Source organism: Pipistrellus kuhlii, unplaced genomic scaffold (genome assembly GCF_014108245.1).
Source record: "Pipistrellus kuhlii isolate mPipKuh1 unplaced genomic scaffold, mPipKuh1.p scaffold_m20_p_25, whole genome shotgun sequence".
NCBI lineage: Eukaryota > Metazoa > Chordata > Mammalia > Chiroptera > Vespertilionidae > Pipistrellus > Pipistrellus kuhlii.
Window position 1 is genome coordinate 2237044 of NW_023425524.1, and position 13996 is coordinate 2251039.

Sequence of the window (13996 nt, forward strand, 5' to 3'; positions counted from 1 at the left end):
TGGAAAGCCACATACACGTGACCAGAGCTGAGAACGTACCATAGACGTTGGAAGCGGTTGCGTATGAGTGGAATATTAATAGCCTTATAGCATTCTATGTTGGCATACCTGCGCTGATCAGGACCAGGCATCTGTAGGCTGAGAATGCGTCACGGAGGACGGTTTTATTTCTCCTCTGTCCTAGGCTCCCCAACACAGGGACTGCTGTCTAAAAGCCTGTCATCTCCGCTCGGGGTGTTTCTCATTAGAGACCATTATCCGGCTCCCGAGGATGGGAGCGGAGAGTGCTGGCAGGGGACGAGGTCCGCTGTGAACAAGTCAAATATTTTTAGATGTTCCTTGGGTGTGGAAAATGTTCCATTATGTCAGAGAGCTGTTACATCCCAAGAATTCATTGCTTTCAGGCCTCGTTAAAATGACGGCTTCCTGCTGGGACACACACACAGCCGAGGGGGGCTGTTAGCGCCTCGGGGCAGCGAGGGGGGGTTGTTTTCTGCCCCAAGGACCCTCTCCCCTCCTCCCCACACACACCTCCTTCTGCCATTGCTTTCATGGTGGTCATCCTCCAGGTTATTGGGAGCCTCACCTGCGCCCGGGGTGGCCGGGTCTTGGTCCGAGATAGGACAGATTTTTCCTTTGCACAGGCTCGGCGCTCCTGCCTTCCTGAGCTGGGGTTTGCATCCATGGGTCATGCAGTCCATTCATTGGGGTGAGGCCAGCGTTTGGAAAAGACAAATGGAATGCACTAGCATTGGATGGAATGAAACAGAGAGGGATATCATGGACCAGGCCAGAGAGCACCGGAGACTACGAGGGGTATGGACAGCACAGACAAGCGTGTCCCAGAGTCTTCGCTCAGTTTCTCATGTCGTCTCAAAAATCCACGTGGTGGGGCAGCCGTGAGTCATCTCGGGAGGTAGTACTTAGTGACCAAGCTAAAAAGTGGAGCTGAGTTAGGAAGGAAGGATGGAAAGACTTGCTTCATGGGACAAAGATTTTGGTCCCTCATGGGGAGGAAAGTGGGGGAGTTTTGAGCAAGAAAGAGGTGATCAGCAGAAACCGGTGTGGCTCAGTGGATAGAGTGTCGGCCTATGGACTGAAAGGTCCCAAGTTCGATTCCAGTCAAGGGCATGTACGTACCTTGGTTGTGGGCACATGCCCAGTGGGGGGTGTGCAGGAGGCAGCTGATTGATGTTTCTCTCTCATGGATGTTTCTAACTTTTTATCCCTCTCCCTTCTTCTCTGAAAAAACTCAATGAAATATATTTTTAAAAAAAGAGGTGATCAGAGCTGTTTTCCAAGAACATTTTCTTCTTTTAAATGTTTTTTTTTTAAAATTGATTTTAGAGAGGAAGGTAGAGGGCGAGAGGAATAGGAACATCAATGATAAGAGGGAATCATGGATCGGCTGCCTCCTGCATGCCCCACGTTGGGGATCAAGCCCGCAACCCGGGCATGTGACCTGTGATCTCCTGGTTCATGGGTCAACGCTCAAACACCGAGCCACAATGGCTGGCCTAAGCATTTTCTTGCAGAAAAGAATCATGACTGATCAAAGATCTCAGGCCCAGACACAGAAGACTAAGAAATAAGAGACTAGTTTTTCATGTGGTGCAAATCCAACTGTGGCTGTTTGATCAATATTCATTGACAATGATGAGTAATTGATCTGACCAATACTTTAGTGACCCAGTGATACCGTTTCTCTCTTTCTGGCATCTGTTGTCTTCTTAAGAAAAAAAAGAAAAAAAGAAGCAAATCTCATTCTCCCTAGTGTCAGATCTCAGCCGTGCATTGAATAAAAATAGCTTAGGGATGATTAAAAAAATTTTTTTTTCAGTCCACTTCCTCTTGCTATAGATTGATTTCTGAGCATCTGTTTGACACCGGAAGTCTTCACATCTATTAAGACTTCGGGGCTGAGTTTTTAATAGGCCGCTGCTTAGACACTTTCTAAAAATGATGGTGATTTGGATCCAGGGTACCCAAAGGAACAACTGACCGTCACAATGCTTTTGGGAGACAGTCTAATGAAACAGTGTCCTGTTTCACCATGAAAATAGCCTGTGGACATCTGGAGCCCGATGACTCAGGCCTCAAAACCCCAATCCTCAACACCCCGTAGGTGGACGGTGAGTCAGACTCAGGCTAGTGGGGCCCTTTGTGGGCCCTGGGCCTGGCTGGTACCCTCTGCTCTGGCATTCCCTGGGTGCTTCGTGAGACGTATTGATAGATATTTGATTCATGGCTTGGCACCGTCCCGAGGGCACCTTGGAGGGGAGCAGGCACCCACCATGCTGGCACTGACATTTCTCTGCATTTTCCCGCGTCTCCATCTTCCTCCTGAAGTTCTAAATCTGTGTTTGCATCGGCAGTTGAAGAGGTGACATCAGAAGATCAAAACCTGGCTTCCGTTCAGCGTGGAGAATGTTTTCGGAGGTGATTTTAGCTTGTCCTCCTGGGGCAAAGCCATGCTGAATCTTTATTGGAACAGGAATTATGAACCCGGTCCTGTTCTAAGGTTATTTTATTGAATCCTCCAAGCACACCTGTGAAGGAGGCACCAGGGCTGAACAGATTTGCAGGCGAAGAGAGGAGGCAAAGAGAGAGTGGTGAAATCACGTACCCGAGGGTGGATGGGATTTCTGCCCCAGAGCCCCGTCTTGTCAGTCCCTCTGCGGAATGCGTCTCTCAGGCATTCTCCTTGCCTTTTCTTTTATCTTTATTAATTTTTAGATTGGATTCATGGGAGTGACATTGGCTAATAAAGTCACATACGTTTCAGGTATACAGTCCTGTCATACATCATCTGTATATGGTGTTGTGTGTTTACCACCCCAAGGCGTTTATCCCCCCCCCCCCTTTACCCTCTTCTACCTCCCTCCCTTCCCTCTGGCCATCATCATACTTTCTCTTGACTCTTTAAAAAAAAAAAAGCACACATATTTTTATTGATTTCAGACAGGAAGGAAGAGGGAAAGAGAAACATCAATGATAAGAGAGAATCATTGATTGGCTGCCTTCTAAACACTTCCTGTTGGGGATTAAGCTCACAACCCAGGCATGTACTTTTGACTGGAATCAAACCCAACCCTTCATTCCGCAGGCCAATGCTCTGATCACTGAGTCAAATCATCCAGGGCTGTCTCCTGACATATCTATATCTATATCTATATCTATATCTATATCTATATCTATATCTATATCTATATCTATATCTCTATATATATACCTATATCTATATCATATGTAAATAAATAGATATAGATGTAGATATGTCATTGATTTTTTTAAACATCGATCAGCTGCCTCCTGTACCCCCTACTCTCCCCCTTGCACGAGAGATGTGCCCGCAACCAAGGTACATGCCCTTGACAGGAATCGAACCCGGGACCTTTCAGTCCGCAGGCTGACACTCTATCCACTGAGCCAAACTGGTCACGGCTCTCCTGACTCTTCAAAGAGGAGCTTCCTGCCTCCTAGGAAAGAGCTGACCACTCAATGAGGTCGACATGTGAATGACTTTTGTTCTTTTCATAAAAAGGCTAAACCCCAAACTCAGAGGAATGAATGGAATTCCTGGTCCCTGGAATCCAGGCAGTTCATTGCCATAGACATTTCCGGGGGTCAGCAGTGTGGCCGGGGCTGTGCTGGGCTCTGGGGCTGTGGTCGGCAAACTGCGGCTCGCGAGCCACAAGCGGTTCTTTGGCCCCTTGAGTGTGGGTCTTCCACAAAATACCACGGCCTGGGCGAGTCTATGTTGAAGAAGTGGCGTTAGAAGAAGTATAAGTTTAAAAAATGTGGCTCTCCAAAGAGATTTCGGCCATTGTGCTGTTGATATTTGGCTCTGTGGACTGATGAGTTTGCTGACCACTGGGCTAGGAATTCAGGAAGACAGGCGCTTCTCTATGCCTGGACCAGCATGGAGGAGTTGGGGGTGGGCTAGTGGGCGGTTCTCTTCTTAGGTAGATCCAAGGCTCGGTCTATACCCTCTGGAATATGTTAAATTATTCATAGAAGCCTACGTGTGTTTTTCTCAAGCATTTTGAAACCCAAAAGAAAGTAAAAAAAGAATTCCCAACTGGCCTTTTCCTTTTAAATAGGTCATTGCATGGAGAATTACAACCTCAGTAAGAGACCCACGGGCCTAGAGAGGCCTGTCATGGAGTGGTCTCCTGACTCTAGACCTTGTGTGACCCTGTCTATAAAATCCATCAAAAACTTTATCTCCTTAAAACCAACTTCTCCTGAATAAGAACACAGAGTTTCCACTCCCCCCATCCCCACAAATGTTCTGGACAAGAAGGCAGATTGCAGGATGTTAGGAAAATTATAGAGGCATGAAAGGAGAGGGCGGGGCGGTGGCTAAGTGGTGGAGTAGAAATGGCTTTGGAGGCAGACAGAGACTGGAGAGCTTTGCCTCGGTCCCGGTTGACTACGGGGTCTTCGCAGGCCACTTAGCTTTCTGAACATCGGTTGGCTTGCCAGTGCACTGAAATGCTGCACCCGTTTATACATTGCAACGCTTTTTATGGGCATCGGAGGTAATTTTTAGCATGGCGCTAGGACACCTAAGATAGGTGTTTAATCAATGCCCAAATGGACTCTTTCAGGCTTTGGTCTGACCCCATATCTTCGTGTTCAGACCTCCACATTGGACACAGTGATGTGCTGTAATCACCTCTTGCATAAGCATCCTGGAATGGATGGCCCACCCCCAGTGCTCACTTATTCTGGGTAAATGCTTCAGCCTCAGATGTTCTCCCCCAATTAGGGTTGCCAGGTAAAATACAGGATGCCCAGCCGAAACCGGTTTGGCTCAGTGGATAGAGCATCGGCCTGTGGACTGAAAGGTCCCAGGTTCGATTCCGGTCAAGGGCATGTACCTTGGTTGCGGGCACATCCCCAGTAGGGGGTGTGCAGGAGGCAGCTGATTGGTGTTTCTCTCTCATGGATGCTTCTAACTCTCTCTCCCTCTACCTTCTTCTCTGTAAAAAAAAGAAAAAAAGAAAAAAAGAAAATCAATAAAATATATTTTAAAAACATAAACATAAAAATAAATAAAATAAAATGTTCCATCCTCACCACCTCCACCCTGCATCAAGGGGGCCCGGCGGGCACCATCCCTCTGCCCAAAGCCCTACCTGCCTCACATGTCAACAAGCTTCCCTCAGCCTTTTCTTCCGCAAATTGAATCTTAGCATCTTCTCTTGAATGTTCTCACATACCCTCCTTGAGTGGCGTGTATTTTTGGCATGTGTTTTGGAGCTAACAAATGACCCTATCTTTTTCTTCTTCTCAGGTTGGCAATGCCACATTTGCATTCTCCCTCACATTTTACTTCAGAGCCATCCCTGATCCATAATTCTACCGGAGTCATAAATAAAACATCTCGTATGATGGATGATTTTATATAATTTCCTGAAAAACCCTAGGTATAAATTATTCACTTTCCCAATGGTAGGCTCATTTTAAACATGCCAAGAGAGGTGGTATTGAATGTGCCTCAGGGTGAGTTATTTTGTAAAGCAAAACACTCATTTTCAATATCGTCATGCACCTCCCAATCTGTCTGTTTTACGACTGAATTTTTATTTATTGTGTTTGCTTAAAGCATGACCTCTCTGTAGATTCTATCTATTTATTTGTGTATTATACCTAGATGGTAAAGCATGTTAACTTTTAAATGTTCACCCAAACTCCTTCTCTCATCCTCCAGCTGTCATAGAACGTGGGGGTCTCCATCTTTGACCAGTGGGGGTTACTTAGAAAGAGAAAACTGAGACCATCACCAATTCAGATTCCAAAACTACAACAAAATCAGCTGAACAGATGATACCAAAGGTCTAGGCTACCCCTCTGTTGACAAAAGCCACCTTTCAGAGAATTCTAGAACAGTCTTTAAATCGTGTTTCTCGGGTGACAGCCAATACTATAACTGTGTTGATGATGATTATATTGTCCATCTATTCTGCATAAATTTGAATAATATTATACATTCAAGTGGCCCTAACCCCACCTATGTAACAATCAGTGCAATCAGTTAGTCCAAATATATTCCAACTCTGTATTCGAGGCGTGACTGGGCAGAGGATGGAACATTTTAATGGTTGATGTCTTTCGGTTCTCACCCTTGAGTTCTGGTAATATCGTTACCCTTTTCTTCAGTTCGCGGGCTGATGCTCTATCCACTGAGCAAAACCAGCTGGGGGCTACCCTTTTCTTTTACAGCTGTGGAAACGGAGGCTTAGGGAAATTGTCCAAGGACTGACCCATGGCTAGAGATGGACTGATTTAGGTCTGTTGGACTCTAAAACCCAACACTTTCAACCATTACAGAGAGAGAGTGCAACATTTATGGTAGACCCAAGGAAGACTCTCTCATTGGTGAGGGGTTAGAGTCTAATGCATGACTAAAATATTCAAGGTAATTCCAAGTGACAGGGGAAGTGTATGTAAAGTGGAATCGCCTCTCAGGTGCCTTCGAGGAGTCATCCAGATGAGGGTCAGGGTCATCATGGGGGAATTTTGCCACTTCCACCTTTGCCGAATCTGTTAGCAATGGAGTGGGTTCCATCTACAGGAACATTGAAAGTGAGCCAAAGATCTCAATGACCAGATGAGCCAGTGGTTCTCTTTACTGTGATTTAAAAATGACTATATTTTCTAGAAAAAAAAAACAAAACAAAATACAGAGATGCTTTGGTTGGGCCAGAGTTTTATTTACTTTATTCTTTTTCTGACTTAGGATTTTTATTTTTATTTTTTGGGAAAAAAATCTCAGCCATCTATAAAAGTGAAACCATGTTTAGTTATACACCAAGTGGCCAGATGACGATGAGCTCTGAACGCATAATAATCTGGCCACTCGGTGACTATAGAATAAAAGGCTAATATGCAAATTGTCCCCTGGACCAGGAGTATATATATACTGAGTGGCCAGATTATTATGTATTCAGAGATTATAATAATCAGGCCACTTAGTGTATGTTTAAGGAATCTCATTGTTAGAAATAAATCTACTTGACCAGTCCAGGTTTTCTGGAAATTCCACTGTGCCCAGGTCTGGGGACCCTCTGGACAGGCCTGGCCCGCCCGCCCCTCTGAACACTCCTCCACCCGGAGCTTCTAGGCAGCAGCCCTCACTGAACTGTCTTTTGAACATTCACTTGCCTATGGCTCTGCCTTTTGGCCTCTATCATCAGCCTTGTGATTGAGTGGTTTAATTTAGTTGCCACGAAATGACTTTGCATCACGCCGGTGGTTTTGGTCCTTTGTACCACGCACTGTCATCTGTTTTGGAAATTTTAATATGGCAAAACCCTCTCTAATGCCGTGTGTCTGAAAATAAAAAAAAGAACCCCACGAAACTATGCAAGAGAAAATAGTACTGTATTGATTTCTTTGGGTCTAATTGTTCTCTTGAGTCACGTTGAATTTTACTGTGTCTGTTTTTCTCACGTATACTTATAAAAATCCGTAGGCTTGTTCATAAACACTTTACAGCGACACAATCCTTCTGTGGGGGTCTGATTGAAGACAGTCATAGCTTGCGATGCTAATTCTGTTGTGTCATAACTATTGAGGAGCTGAAATGGGAAAACATCTTCAGTCTGAAAGCAGTTTTTGGCTTAAAGATAGGCTAGTTGGGAAAACAGGTTCACCTTATTTTGTCTGCTGTAAGAACATTTTCTGTTTATAGTAAAATTTCTGGTATAAAAACAGCCAATTTGTTTAAAAAAATAGGATAGCCCGTGCCAACATAACCCCAAGTAATTCATCCAGTTCATTTAGGAGAAATTCAATAATCTTGTTTGGGAGTGGCCTGCTTTGAGGAAGAAGTATTATTATATCTTTTTTTTTTATGCATAGAACTTTTTTTTCATTTGAAATTATCTACTTTGTCACTGATGATGCTTTATATTTGAAAGACAGTCGTTCCTCAGCTTTCTATAGGTTACAATAATTCAAAAAAAATATTTTTCATTCTTTTTACTCTCAACCAAGGTACATGCCCTTGACCGGAATCGAACCTGGGACCTTTCAGTCTGCAGGCCGATGCTCCATCCACTGAGCCAAACCAGTTTCGGCCCTCCTCTGAGTTTTGTCCATGGGGAGATGGTGCCCCCATCGTAAGTGGGGGAGCTTCCGTTTAGGGGGGTCTGGACCCCCCAGTCAGTGTCAGCCGCATCATCCTACAGACGCCGAGAGAGGGAACAATTTGCGTCCATTCTGCCCTCACAAAAACCCAGGACCGCGTAATACAATTTCTTTTCGGCGTGTGAGCCAGTGATAAAAATTCTAATCTCCGCAGAGCATGGGAAGGAGTGTTAATACCACCTGGGAAAATACCCTCCCGTCCTCAATTTCCTGGCACACCGCGTCCCTCGCCCGAGCAGAGCTTATCTTGCGAAGGCAGGGATTCCAGAACGACACAGTGTAAGCCAAGCAGTGGAGTCTGTTTGCCCTGTGCCTACAGTTTTCTTGAAGTGTTTTGGGGAAATGTTTGGATTCTCAGAGGGGAGAAAAACAAACAAACAAACAAAAAAACCCATTGATTTGGACAGCTCCTCTTTCTCTGTTCTTTCCTGCTTGCATTTTTTTTTTTTTTTTTTTTTTTTTTTTTTTTTTTTGTAGTTTTACTAGAGTCACTGGCTTTTTTAAGGGCATCAGAAGGGAATTTAATTTTGAGAGAGAAACAGGAAAATGCTTGAAAAGCTCTTCCTGGAAAGAAATGAGAGTCTGGAGCTGTTGAGTTGGACCTTAGTACTTAGTACTTAGTACAATACTTAGGTATTAGTCACTGTCCATGGAAATTATATTAGGATTCTCAGCCTATGGGGTCCCACGTGGGTGCTATGTGTGGGTTCCGTAAGAGTGGGGGCCTTGTCCTATTTGTATGTGACCTCAACATCTCACCTTGTCCCTGGGGAGGATAAATGCTTGTGTTGGAAATAGGTCCAAGCCAAGGCTTGTCTTTAGATCCATCTGTGTCATGAGTTCAGATAGATGTTTTTTAAATATATATATTTGTATTGATTTCAGAGAGGGAGGGACAGGGAGAAAGAGATAGATACATCAGTGATGAGAGAGAATTATGGATCGGTTGCCTCCTATACATCCCACACTGGGGATGGATCCCAAAATCCGGGCATGTGCCCTTGACCAGAATCAAACTCGAGACCCTTCAGTCTGCAGGCCGACACTCTAGCCACTGACCCAAACAGGCGAGGGCTGTTCTTGTTCATGTTTAAACTGACGCATAGAACTGGGGTGAAAGCAGCAGGACATACGGCCCAGGCTTGAGACTTTGGCTCCTGGTTAGAGGTTATTCTGACCAGCCTGTCCCCACCAGTTTCTTCAACATGAAGGTTCCTCTCTGGGGTTGAGGTGGCCTGGGGACAGCTCCTACATTGAGTGTCTGCCCCCTGGTGGTCAGTGCACGTCATAGTGACTGGTTGTTCTGTTGGTTTGCATATTAGACTTCTATTATGTAGGATTTTTATTGATTTCAGAGAGGAAGGGTGAGGGAGAGAGAGATAGAAACATCAGTGATGAGAGAGAATCATTGATTGGCTACTTCATTGAATCATTGACGAAGTCCGCAATCCAGGCACGTGACCTGACTGGGAATTGAACTGTGATCTCCAGGTTCATAGGTGGACGCTCAGCCACTGAGCCACTCCCGTGGGGCATCAGCCTCTGTTTTTAAGTGTTAATAGCATCCTTTCCCATGTGTCTGGCGCTTTAACATTTCCATGGATTATTTTCAGGCTCTGCGGGGCAGGCAGGGCAAATGCATACGGCATGTCACTCCAGCTAACAGGAGCTCTGGTGAAAATACCCATTACTTCCCGGTACATGGTCATTATCTCTGAATAGCTTCAATCACCATCTCAGATTGCAACCGCACCCGTGTGTTGGGATTACCATATCATTAGTCATTCCAAACAGGGCATTTTGATAGTAAAAGGGGAGCTGTTGATAATTAGCCTGGGACAACAGGTGTAAGCTAGGGCTGTTCCAGGAAAGTTAGGACACACAGGTATGCTAGAAAAGAGCGAGAAAGGGAGGAGGGAAGAAAATGAACTTATTTAAAGTCCTGGTAAAATGTGAGATATTGTGCTAAATACTTAAGCATCTTTTCGCTTAAGATATAGACATGGTTAATGTCCACTGTACAAATTTGGAGAAATCAAGACATTTCTGACAGATGGTATAGGCTAACGATTAAGAATGTCATCAGAGTTTCCAACCCATTCATTCACTGAACAAATTTTGACAGAGCATGTATATTCCATGCATAGTTCCAGTTGCTGGGGAGAGAGCAGTGACTGACAGGGAGTTTCTGTTCTATTAGGAGACTAAAATGAAGTAAATAAAAATGTATAATGTTGTATCTTTTCATGACCAGGTGGTGATGAATGTGATAGAGTGCTGGGGGATGCTATTTTTTGTTGTTATTAATCCTTACACGAGGATATTTTCCCATTGATTTTTAGAGAGAGTGGAAAGGAGAGGGAAGACACACACAGAGAGAAACATTGATGTGAGAGAGACACACCTATTGGTTGCCTTCTGCATGTACCCCAACCAGGGCTGGGGATCGAGCCTACAACTGAGGTATGTGCCCTTGACCAGGAATCGACTTCCTTTATAGACCCCGGTGTCTACCTTGACAATTCTTTGCTTACCTCTTTCCTTGCTGGGGTTGGAGTCCTGCTCTGAACTTGGCTCTGACAGCGTCCGAGGGGGTAGAAGACTACCCTTTTAATGGAAGCCCTGACATTGGCCCCATCACCAATGGCAAGACCGTCCTCCAATTGGATGGCCACACCTACCTGACTCCCTCAAGGCAACATGACTACGTTATATGATGGATTGTAAATTATTTGAGCTCGCTCTTGACCAGAGAGAGGGAGGGTTGGAAATGGGCTGCCTGGAGATGTCTCGAGCTAAGCTTCAGGCTGCGAGGATGAGAGTCGGCCATAGGTGGACTTACTCACTGGATCCCCACTCCTGCAGCCGGGCGAGTGTCTCCACGCCTGAAGCCCACTCTGTCTGGACCAGATGCCATGCCCTCAGGGACTCGCTGAGGATGGCCCTGCATCTCTCCCAGGCTAAGTAAGACGTTACTCCAGGCTAACGTCATCCTGCCCGGGGCACCTTGCCCAGCGAGCTTCAGAGTGCAGATGGGATGACAGAAATACTCTGCAAACCGCCCCATGCTCTGTGCACGCAAACGCTTTTTCCCCGAGGGCACACATTTTCTTGTTTACTGCGAACTTGACCTCGCAGTCCAGCCTTGATTCGGAATCCATCAACCTGATAATCTCAAGTGGGATGACTCACTGCCAAAATGCTTTAAATGTGGTAGACTGTGCAGGGCGGGGGCACCGACTCGGCTCTCATGTGCTTGCCTCCCCAGCCCTGCTCTCTGGCCACATTTTGTCTCTCTCTCCCCATGAGAACTAGGGTGGTGATTTAAAAAAAAAAAATAATACATATTTTTATTGATTTCAGATAGGAAGGGAGAGAGAAATAGAAACATCAGGGTTGAGAGGGAATCATTGATTGGCTGCCTCTTGCACACCCTCTACTGGGGACTGAGCCCACAACCCGAGCATATGCCCTTGACTGGAATCAAACTTGGGATCCTTCAGTCCACAGGCCGATATTCTATCCATTGAGCCAAACCAGCTAGGGTGAGGGTGGTGATTTTTAACACTTCCCTCATTTGACCAGTCCAACTTGCTTTTGTGGAAGAGCCACACTCATGAGGCCAAAGAACCGCATGTGGCTTGCGAGCCACGGTTTGCCGACCACTAATCTAGACTGTAGGCTCTTGGGAGGAGGGACCAGTTGGCTTTCTTCTCCTCCCCCTTCACCCCTATCCCAGACCACAGGATAGATCCATGGACTCAGGGGTTGTTCCAATAATCTCATCTACTTTTGGACAAATGACAAATGGCAAGTCCCATCCGGAGCCTTGTTTTTGGGCGTCTCTGCTACGTTCCTGCCTCTCAGGGTTTCAAAGGTTAGCTTTAGTTACATGTTGGCCTGAGAATTAGATCTTAGCTGTTGGCTCTTCTGTGATTGGCTCTATTAACACATACTCGCTGAATTGTGTCCATGCCCTTGATTGGGAATTATGGGTATGGATAGGTGATAGGTAAAGCTATGGGGTCCATGAGATGTCTCTGGGTGAAGAGAGACTAGAGAAGGCCAACGACGGTGCCTTTAAGAGAAAGGCAGAAGGAAGAGGCCTGTTTCTAAGACAGTGAATGTAGGCAGTAGAGGCTCATGGACATGAAAGAGAGAGGAGAGTTTTATGAAGGGCTTGTTCAGCATCCGCTGGGACTCAGGCACAGTTTGCCCCCTAGAGCCAGAGAGGGACATTGCAGAGAAGAGAACCAGAGGTGCTGCTGGAAAGGTAGGTGGAGCTAGTTGTTACAGAGAGTTGAGATACGCATGTGTGTGACAGATTCTTTCGTGTGGTTCTGAGTGAGGAGAACTAATCACGGAAATTGGGTAGTATAATAAAAAAGTTTAAGATACCATCTATTGCTAAAGAAGGATGATCTTATGTAGGAATGTGCCGATAAATAAATCAGTTCTCTGGGGTTGCAGGAGGAAGCCATGATATGTAGTGCTTGCCAATTACCATGGTGTAAATACTCTCACCATGGTTGACTTTAAAAATACCAACATGTCATTGAGTGTGGAGTTGGGAGAAGAGATGTGCAGTTAGTTTGTGTAAATCAGTGCATGCCAGGCCCAATACACCATTGACCCTTTATGCAGGCAGAGAAATAATAGTAATAATAATAATAATAATTATTAATTATTATTTCTTATACTTATGGAGCTGTTTGTGGCCAATGGGAACTTTGGTATGCTTTTCTTTACCTGCACAATTCCTTGAGTGTCCATGTTTTAGGGTGCAATTTGAAGAGTATGGAAAAATCTCTTTGGCTACAGACTTTACATTACCACTGAGGAAACGCTCTTTGGTTTAGCATTCATGAACAGATACCATGTCTTTTAAGGAATAGAATACAGGGCTTATACATGTCAATAAGTCAGGATAAGACAAGAAAGATCTTGACTGTAGGATATTGCTGGAGAAGATCTAAAAGGCCACAGAGATAGAAGGTTGGTAAAGAAAATATTCAAAAGAGAGAGCCAAGGATACTAAGGATAATAATTTTTCCTACTTCATAATTTTGTTTCGGGCTTGGCCTGCTCCTGGATCATAGATCTTGCCAACTATATAGTTCATGCTCCATTAGCCATTCTAACGGAGGAAAGTTGGACAACATAATTCAAAACAACAAATAACCTTGAAAGGTATAAATTGGATTTACAGAGAATGTAATGCTTATATCTTAATAGCTCTACCATCTTGTGATTCATCTGCCTATTCTTTCTCTAGAACTAAGCCCCCTCATGACAAGTCATATTAATAGAGTTGAGAAAAGCCACATAATCAGAACCAACCTAGATTTTTTTAAAAAATAAGCATAGGATTGGAGTACTTAATGCCTCCTTCTAAGCAATTTAATAAAGTTTTATTGAAGTTACTTCTTGTCCTAGAAACGGAAAATACTTTTTCTGAATCACATTTAATTCATTGGTCATAAGCTTTACAGCATACTGTACACGCACAACTTCAACTACCACTGGCTACGGAAGAAATCGATAACTCGCCATTGGCTGTTGTGGGCTGTTCCCAGCTGGTGACAGTTGATATATGGGTGGCCAGCAAGGAGGAGAATGGTGAATGTGCGTCCTATCAATTTTTAGAGCATATTTTATCTGTCCACGTATTAGTGGTGCAGGGTTCCATTTGTCATGCCTGCTGTAGGCATTGATAAATGACAGTAACTTTGAGCCCACCAAACTACATGCTTCTGTACGTTCCATAAGTTTAGTTTCAGGATAGAAGGAGAGAAAGAAAGTTCTAATCTCTAGTAGAAGTTGGGGGTATTGGGAT